Raw genomic sequence first — 10559 nt, forward strand, 5'->3', positions numbered from 1 at the left:
ATATATATATGTTTTTCCACAGGGTTTTCAATGACTGCATCCTTTAGAAAAGCAGAAACTCCATAAAAGTATCAACCCATCACCCTGCTAGGGACTTGAGAGGTATTTTGATGGCTGCTATCTTTAGCAATGGAATGGTTTGAGGACCCAAACACCAGAATAAAGAATTTATATTTGTCTTTCCTTAGTCTTACTCATTTTATGCATGCTTCAACCTTAGTATGCACAAACATTACTATAAGAACAGAATTGTAGATACCGTTTTTTAAGTGGCTTACAAGTTGTTCAGGGTACTTTGTAAATCATGATTTGTGTTTTACCTGTTGACTTTAAAACTTGAACTCCACATAAACATGACTCCACTAGAAACTTTGCCCTGTGTGTATGTACTGCAATGCAGAAGATCACATGTTGTTGTTGTTGTTGTTAAGTGCTGTTGAGTCAAGGAGTGGCTGCTGAGCTTGAACTGCTGACCTTGTGGCTCAAACCGACCTTGCAGTCCAGCATATTAACCCACATAGCCACACCAAGACGCCATAGAAAATCACATGTTGATGGTGGTAGTGATGTGCCGGAGTCAGTTTTGACTCATAGTGACCCTACATAGGGTTTCTGAGGCTGTAAATCTTTACTAGAGCAGAAAGCCTCTTCTTTCTCCCATGGAACGGCTGGTAGTTTCAAACTATTTACCTTGAGATTAGTAGCCTCACTTGTAACCACAGCACTACCAGAACTCCTAGAAGATAACACAGTGCATGTCAAAGACTGCTGTCATTGTTGTTGTTGTTGTTAGGTGCTGTTGAATAAGTTCCAACTCATAATGACCCTATGCACAATAAAATCAAATATTGCTCCATCCTCATGATTGTGATGTTTGAGCCCCTTGTAACCACCACTGTGTCAATATATTTTCTTGGTGTCTTCTTTTTCACTGACCCTCCACTTTACCAATCATGATGCTATTCTCTAAGGACTGCTTCCTCCTGACAACATGCCCAAAGTATGAGAGACAAAGTTTCACCATCTTCACCTCCAAGGAACATTAGGGGTATGATTTTTCCAAGACAGATTTGTTTGTTCTTCTGGGAGTCCATGGTACTTTCAACACTCTTTGCCAACACCATAATTCAAAGTAATCAGTTCTTCTATGGTCTTCCTTATTTATGTCTAACTTTCACATGCATATGAGGCAAGTGAAAATACCAAGGCTTGAGTCAGGCATTTTTTAGTCTTCAAAGTGAAGATTGATCTTTTCTCTTCAACATTTGAAAGACATCTTTTTGCAGAGGATTCTAGAGCTGCACTAAGCCTTAAGTTACCTGTTTTCTTGACAAACTGATGTACCTGTGTTTCAACAAATCATTTTTATGCATGACCCACTTTACATCAAAGACACAGAATCCTTCTCTATCCCCTAGTTTCCCATATGACATTTTTCTTTTTAAAACCTTTTGAAAAATGTGGTTGATAGATAGTTATGTGGGTAGGTTATTGTTGTTGTTGTTGTTGTTAAATGCCATTGAGTTGATTCCAACTCATAGAGACCCTGTATAGGGTTTCAAAGGAGTGAATGGTGAGCTTGAACTGCCGGTCTTGCAGTTAAAGGTGAATTTACAGCAGCGCATTAATCTGCGGCACCACATCAGAACTCCAGGTTGTTGTTGTTAAGTACCATCAAGTCAGTTCAGACCCATAGCCACCCTGTATAGAGTTTCTGAGATGTGGCTGGTGAGTTTGAACCATCAACCTTGAAGTTCAAACCAACCTTGTGATCTAATGCATATCCCACAGTGTCACACCAGGATTCCAGATAGGTACATATGAATAGATAAGTGGACATATAAAGATAAAATTAGAGAGAAAGAGAGATAATCTTCAGTTGTTGTTGAGTCAATGCCGATTCATGGCAATCCCATGTGTGCCGGAGTTGAACTGGGTTTCACACTTTTTTTAATGGCTGAATTTTGGGAAGTAGATGGCCAAGCCTTTCTCTGAGGCTCTTTTGGGTAAATTCAGTTCTCCCAAAGCTAAGTGTGTTAATATTTTGCACTACCTATGGAATCCAAATATATAACTGAAAAATAAAAAGATTGAGAGAGAAAAATCTCATCAGGAGGTAGGAATTTTGCAGTATTACTTTATACTGGATTTAAGATTTTAGAAGATATCATCCTCATTAATAGGCATTTAAGTGAAATTGTCTTCCTTTTATAGTTCTCTCAGATGTATTTTTAAAAATTAACAGAGAATACATTGCTGCCCTTAGCAATCCTGAGAGAAAGTAAGACTTAAATATTTGCCTTCATGTACTAGCAAATTTTTCCATGACCAGTTTTTAAAAATCGGTTTACAGTAAGACCCATTTTTGAAACACACACGCATGTACAAATTTCTGGTTTAGTGTTTATTTGTGGTACTAGCTTTATTCACCCCTCTACCTTCATCATAAACCTCAGAACCAAGAACAAATATTCTTTGGTCATTTAGAAATGCTTGTTCGTGTTTGCCACAAGGACCACTAAGCTAAAGCAGCACTTTCTTTCATTCCTCCAGCTTTTCAATACTGCTCTGGGAATCACAGAGCCCATATTTCACATCACTCCCCCACATCACTGCCAGCAAGTGCACTGCTCAACTTCGTGTACAGCTTGATAACTGCCTAGAGGCCCCTCAGCCAGGATGCACATGTGAGGACGCATCCTTCTTGTATTGAGTTGCTGTTTATGTCAGGGATTCTGTAACACACCTGGAGGGGAAGTTCTAAGCCCCCAGTTGTCAGCATTATTACCACCTGAGCTGCTGCAAGCAGCTACAGACAGACAAACAATTACCTTGGCATGCAGGCTTTTGCAGTCATGGGCTCTCTGGAAAGAATAGTTTCAACTGGATTTTTCCTCCTCAAGGAGACTCAGTGGGGGTATTTTACTCTTCAGTGAAAACCAGGCACTGGAATTAAGTGATTCAAGGGCATGACCCCAATCATGCCTCAGTAATGCAGTGTTTATGTAGTGTCAACCTCCCAACAAGGTATAAGCCCATTTTGCACAGAGAGACAGTCCAGCTGCTGGGGCACAGTTTAACTGCTCTGCTAACCTTTCAGATTAAGAAGAACTCACCAAATCCAGTCATGGCCTGTCACTCTTCCTCTGGGCTTTAGTAAAGTGTTTCTCAGTAATTTAGGATTACTTTATTTGCATCCAATTGACCAACTTTAAGATGTGAAACATGACATCTATTTCAATCATTCATTTCACTCCTCCCAAGAGCAAATTCTGCATTCAAATTGTTTTAACATAACCAACTAACTTGTCTGACAAGCACAGCTAAGTGAGAATCTTTTGAGCTTCAAACTACTTTTAGTTAAACTAACAGTGAGATTTCACATGTCATGTTGACTGGAACAGTACCACACAATAAATACAAGTAAATAAGACAAAGTGTCTAATAAAGGTTAACTTATATTTTTAGAATGCTTTATATTTTTTAATGTCACTGGATGGTGCTACTTGGTTGTTAAACAAAACGTTGAAAGTTGAAGTCTTTTCAGAGACAGTTTGGAAGAAAGGCTTGGCTCTCTTCTTCTAAGAAACCAGCCATTGGAAGCCTGGCAGGGTACAGTTCTACTTTCACATACATGAGTCCCCATGAATCAGCACCAACTTAATGACAACTGACCTTTTGTTTAGTTTTTGTTTTTTAATCATCTTAGTATCATCCAAAAATTCTACTATTAAAATCTATTTTTTAAATCCTGACTAATTAAAAGTAAGCAACAATTTTCAATACATTTGTTTTTCATTTCTAAATAAGTGCCCAAAGCAAAACATGATAAATTGATTTGTTCTTAGTGATTTGTGATGTTGGAGAGTCCTCAATTTTTATTTTAGACTCATGATTTTGAACTAGTTGGCATGCAGTGTAGGTACACCAGTCTCATATCAGTGCTTGCACAGGCACCCAATAATCTCACACATGTGGAATAAACTCTAAGCAAACTGAAAGAATCATACAGTTCATATGATTAGCTGTAAATACAAGCAAGTGTAGTAATTGTAGTAATAGAAGGAAGGAAAGATAACCAACCTCCTTTTAAACAAGCAATGTGAGCTAAGGAAGGATAAGTAAAGAACTAAATATTTGGTAGTAGGGACATTTGTGTCATATTCTTGGAAACACCAACATCCAAAAATGGAAACTGATATAGATGATCACCTTTTCTCCCTACGAAGATTCCAGAGGAGCCAACTTGGTTTTCTCATACCCATTGAAACTCCACCACAGTTTTCTATAGGGGAGTCAGGTGGGTGGATTTAGCATGTTTAGTTAGATTTGCTTCTAGTTTTACAGATCATTCTCACATTATAACTCCTTCCTTTCCCTAGGGTAAGGTCCATAGTAGATGTGTAAAAATAAAAATTGTGGGGGAGGAGACAAGATGGCATCCTGGTGATGCACTCCATCCCATCCTTCTACAACAGAGTCACACACACAAAGTGAAACACAGATAATAATCCTGGAACTCAGCATAAAAAAAGAAAATAAAGAATTACACATCAATGGAAAGAGAAACAGAATGAAAACCGTGACTGAAGAAAGAAGTAGAATGGGGCAGTACAATGAATCTGTCTATGAGGAGAAAGCAAATTCACAGAATTGCCACGGGGACAAAAATTAAGTGCAGGCCACACATCAGTCAGTTTGTCATACTATGGTGGCTTGTGTGTTGCTGTGATTCTGGAAGATATGCCACTGGTATTTTAAATAACAGCAGGGTCACTCAAGGTAGACAGGTTTCTGCTGAGCTTCCAGACAAAGACAGAGCAGGAAGAAAGAGAGATAGACTACTTCCAAATATTTAGTCACTGAAAACTTTATGAATAACAATGGAACACAGTCAAAACTAGAATATTAAATATTGAAACATGAGGATGAAAAACACCAAAATATTATCAGATGTAGTGCTGACAAAGTGCAACAAGGGAAGAGCTGCCTCCACAAAGTAGAGTTGACTGTGATGACACAGGACCTTCATTGACAAATGGGGAACAACTCAAAATGAAGAGAAACAGCTGTAAACATCCATTTGTCATTGTGATATGTAATGCACAAAGTATAAATCCAGAAAAATTGAAAGTTGTCAGAAATTAAATGGAATGCATAATCATCAATATTCTAGGGATCAGTGAGCTGAAGTTAACCATTTTGAATCTGATAATCACATGATTTACTATGCCAGGATTGATGAGCTGCAGAGGAATCATGTCGCATTCGTCATCCAAAAGAACATCTCAAGATCTATTTTGATACAACACTGACTGTGACAGGATAATATCTACACTACTATAAGTAAGGCCAGTTAATAGAACTATTATTCAAATGTACACGCCAACCACTAAAGCCAGTGAAGAAGTCTACCAACTTCAGTCTGAAATTGATCAAACATGTAATCAATATGTATTGATAATTACTGGCGATTGGAATACAAAGGTTGGAAAATAAGAAGGATCAGCAGTTGGAAAATATTACCTTGGTGATAGAAACGATGCTGGAGATTGCATGATAGAATTTTGCAAGACCAATAATTTCTTCACTGCAAATACCTTTTTTAAACAACATTTAAAAATGACGATATACATAGACCTCACCAGATGGAATACACAGAAATCAAACTGACTACATCTGTGAAAGGAGAAGGTGCAAGAGCTCTGTACATCAGCCAAAACAAGCCCAGGGGCAGACTGTTGAACAGACCATCAATTGCTCATATGCAAGTTCAGACTGAAGCTAAAGAAATTTTTAAAAAGTCCACCAGAGCCAAATTATGATCTTGAACATCTCCCACCTGAATTTAGAGATCATCTCACTAGTAGATTTGATGTATTATAAACTAAAGACCAAAGAGCAGAAGAGTTGTAGGATGACATCAAGGACATCATACAGGAAGAAAGCAAAAGGTCATCGAGAAGACAAGAAAGAAGGAAAAGATCAAAATGGATATCAGAAGAGACTCTGAAACTTGCTTTGCAGCATAGAGAGGCTAAAATGGAAGAAATGAGGAGGTAAGAGAGTTAACTAGAAAATTTCAAAAAGCAGCTGAAGAAGACAAAGTCAAATATTATAATGAAATGTGCAAAGATCTGGAGTTGAAAAAACAAAAGAGAAGAACATTCTCAGCATTCCTCAAGCTGAGGGAACTGAATAAAAATTTCAAGCCTCAACTTGAAATATTGAAGGATTCCATGGGCAAAATACTGAATGATACAAAAAGCATCAAAAGAAAATGGAAGGAATACACAAAAAGAAATGGTTCAACCATTTCAAGAGACCGCATATGATCAAGAGCCAATATGCATTGAAGACATTGGTGATGAACAAGACTTCAGGAATTGATGGACTACAGATTGAAATCCTTCAGCAAATTGATACAGCACTGGAGGCACTCACTCATCTATACCAAGAAATTTGGAAGACAACTACCTGGCCATAAAGTCTCTGGAAGGGATCCATATTTGTGCCCATTCCAAAGACAGGTGACCTAACAGAATGTGGAAATATTATTAATATCTCATGCAAGCAAAATTTTAGTAAAGATAATCCAAAAATGGCTACAACCATACATTGACAGAGAATTTCCAGAGGTTCATGCCAGAGTCAGAAGACATAGAAATAGGGATCTCATTGCTGATGTCAGGTGGATCTTGGCTGAAAGCAGAGAATGCCAGAAAGATGTTTATCTCTGCTTTATTGACTATGCAAAGGCTTTCCATTATGTGGATCATGACAAACTATGGCTAGCATTGCAGAGAATGAATATTTTGAAATACTTAATTGTGCTCATGAGGAACCTGTATGTCGACCATGAGGCAGTTGTTCAAACAGAAAAATGAGCACTAATGTTTTAAAATTACGAAAGTTGTGTGCTAGGGTTGTATTCTTTCATCATATTTATCCAGTCTGTATACTGAGCAAATAATCCTAGAATCTGCATTATATGAAGAAAAACATGGCATCAGGAAAGGAGGAAGACTCATTAACAATATGCAATATGCAGATGATACAACCTTGCTTGCTGAAAGTGATGAGGACTTCAAATACTTATTGATGAAGGTCAAAGACTACAGCCTCCAAAATGGGTTGCACTTCAACATAAAGAAAACAAAAATCCTTACCAATGGACCAATAAATAATAACCATATAAATAGAGAAAACATTGACATCAAAATCTTCATTTTGCTCATATCACCCATCATGGAAACAGCAGTCAAGAAATCAAATGACATATTGCATTAAGCAAATCTGCTGCACAAGACCTCTTTAAAGTGCTGAAGAGCAAAGATGTCAGTTTGAGGGCTAAGATGCACCTGACCCACGCCATGGTATTTTAATAACTTCATTATACTTTGGAAAGTTGGACAGTGAAAAAGGAAGACAATAAAATAATTGATGCATGTGAGCTGTGGTGTTGGAGAAGAATGCCAAAAGTACTATTGATTGCCAAAAGAACAAATAAATCTGTTTTGGAAGTAAAGCCAAAATACTCCCTGGAAGCCAAGATGGCCAGACTTTGCTCTCAAACTTCTACCATATTGGTAGGTGGTACCAGTCCTTGAAGAAGGATATCATGTTTCAAAAAATCGGGGGTCACTGAAAGAGGAAGACCCCAATGAGATGGATTAGCACAGTGGCAGCAGCCATAGACTCAAATGTAGCAATGATGTGAGGTTGGTGCAGGACTGGGCAATGTTTCATTCTGTTGTGTATAGGGTCACTATGAGTCTCTACCAACTCAATGGCACCTAACAACAACAACAACATGGAGCAACCAAATTCACAGAATTACCATTGAGACAAAGACATTGTAGACAGTTATTGAATGTACCAACATGAGTAGAATACCAGGTGGATCCCAGAAAGGCTAGTGTAAAGAAGCAGGAGAGAATTTTAGTGGCGAAGAACAATGAGGGAGCCAGAGAAGGGTGACAAATCTAATCACTAGTACAGCTTTAGTCATTTAGGTTGAGGATCCAGACAAAGAGGAAGAGTGCCTGAAGGATGGCAGTTGGAGAAGCTTAGCTTATGCTCAACCCCCACCTCCCACCCCCACCCATTGATTGAGTCTGGTCAGGAACTGGTTAATTAGCAGCGCCCACCTAGCGTAATGGTTACGAATCGGGCTGTGAGCTGCAAGGTCAGCAGTTCGAAATACCAGCTGTTCCGCGGGAGAAAGATGAGGCTTTCTGCTCCCATAAAGATTTACAGCCTCGGAAACCCTGTACAGGGTGGCTATAAGTCGGAACCGACTTCACGGCAAACAAAAACTGCAACTCAAAAGTGCACCAGGCCCATGTTGTCAGTGAACAGCAACTGGAGAAGTGTTTTCTCCTGTTTTTCCACCTACCTTCCTGGTGAGGGCCCCTGTACCAATAAACCTTGTAGCTAGGAATGACCCCTGCCACCTCACCTACATCTGCCTGGTTCTCTTGGCCACCATTCACACCACACCACAAGCCATATGAGCTGTATGCCTGTTGCGTGCATGTGATTAACAGGCCCTGCTCTCACAGAAACAAGACTTCCACTTGTAGCCTTAGCTGTAGGTGTTTGCATGCATTGACCTTACTTCAGGATCAGGCCCCAACCCTGAGGACACCTCCCAGAGAGCTTACAACAGCCACCTGCTACCACTACTGTTAGGAGTCCTGGTGTGGTGCCCATCAGTCACTCCTTGGAAACCCTATACAGAGTGGCTATGAGGCAGAACCAACTGCACAGGACTTAACAACAACAACCACTGATGTGGGCAGCATGAAAGCCGCCATTACCACAGCACTCTTTTAATTTCATCGTGTGTTTTCATTCTTTTCCTTTTCTTTTCTCCCTTTTTACTTATTTCCCCTTTTCATATTCCTTTATATGTATCCTTTTATTCCTCATGCCCTACCCTTCTTTTTTTTTTCTTTTTTTCATTCCCCTCCCCCCCTTTTTTTTTAATACCCTATCTGATGGGAAAGCAGTTCTGGTTGCATAGTGGTTTCCTTATTGGGCTGTTAACTGCAAGGTCAGCAATTTAAATTCACCATCAGAAAAAAAAAAAAAAAAGAGGCCTGCAAACCTTATTCAGGATTACCATGAGTCAGAACCAACTACACAACACACCCACCACCACCATCTGATGAGAAGTAGTCATTGTTTCCCCTTTAGCCAGCTATACTTATTTTACCCACTACCAACCACCCCAACCAGTGAGCAAGTGCCACCACTCATTTCTGCACTACTGGATCAATGACAGACTGAAAAACACCTGCTCACACCACACACAACTGTTCTTCAAGACCAACAAGCAGAGAGGCATTCCCATAATCCACTCATCCAGAGAACAGTGGGGAGTGCCCCAATACTGTCACACACAAAAAGTGCAAAAAAAGTATACCCTCCCCTCCTGCCCAGATATAATAAGACAAAACAAAACAAAAAATCAAGGTGATATGAACCAACAAGTAAGCAAGTGAATAAAACAACTCCAAAATGTCTCAGAGACAACAGACAACTTCAAATCAAACAAAGAAACAAGACAAGTTGGTACAAGCCAGAGACCAAAATAAAGAACTAGGAAGTAGCCTTGAAGAAGAACAGGTAGTAGAATAACATCATAAGAAATTCAAAAGACATCTATGAATATATATATATATTCTTCCAAGAGTGCAAATAACCACCAAGAAATTCAAGAAAAGAATGGACAATAACCTTGAAGAATTTAGGTATTTAGGTAAACAATACAAAAGCAAAATGAGAAAATAGACAATTAGAAACCATACAAAAAGAACAGTTAGAAAGTCAGAACACTAGAACTAAATTTACATTGGAAGAACAAAAGAGTAGACTCAAATCAACAGAAGAGTAGATTAGCAAATTAGAAGACAAATCCTTTGACACCAATTTGTATGAGCAAAAATCAGGAAGAAGAATGAAGAAAGTCTAGCAATTACATAGGAAACTATCAATGGGGGGAAAAAATTACATGTGATTAGAATTCCAGAACAGGAAGAAGCAGGGGGGGAAAATGTCTCACCACAGCATTAATAGCAAAGTTAAAAAAAAAAAACAGATACTGGTGAGGACATAGACAGACTGACACCTCATACAATGCTGGTGGGACTATAAAATGCTTAAACACTGTGGAAAATGTATGGTGCTTCCTAAAAAATTTGGAAATAGAAATACCATTTGATCCAGCAATCCCTCTTTATTGTTGTTGTTGATAAGTGCTATTGAGTCAATACTGACTCATAGCAACCCTGTGTAGGTTTTCCAAGGAGTGATTGGTGAGTTTGAACATCCAGCCTTGTGATTCAAACCAACCTATGGTCGAGTGTGTATCTTACAGCACCACATCAGGACTAGGTATGTATCCTAAAGAAATAAGAGCTGTAGCAGGAACACATATCTATATTAAGACCACTTCTGAATGGTTTGTCACTGAAGACCTTGAGGTTAGAATGAAACATTGTCTGATATAGTGCTGGAAGATGAGTCCTGCATTTGGAATTATGACTGGGGAA

Source organism: Chrysochloris asiatica, unplaced genomic scaffold (assembly GCF_000296735.1).
Source record: "Chrysochloris asiatica unplaced genomic scaffold, ChrAsi1.0 scaffold00171, whole genome shotgun sequence".
NCBI lineage: Eukaryota > Metazoa > Chordata > Mammalia > Afrosoricida > Chrysochloridae > Chrysochloris > Chrysochloris asiatica.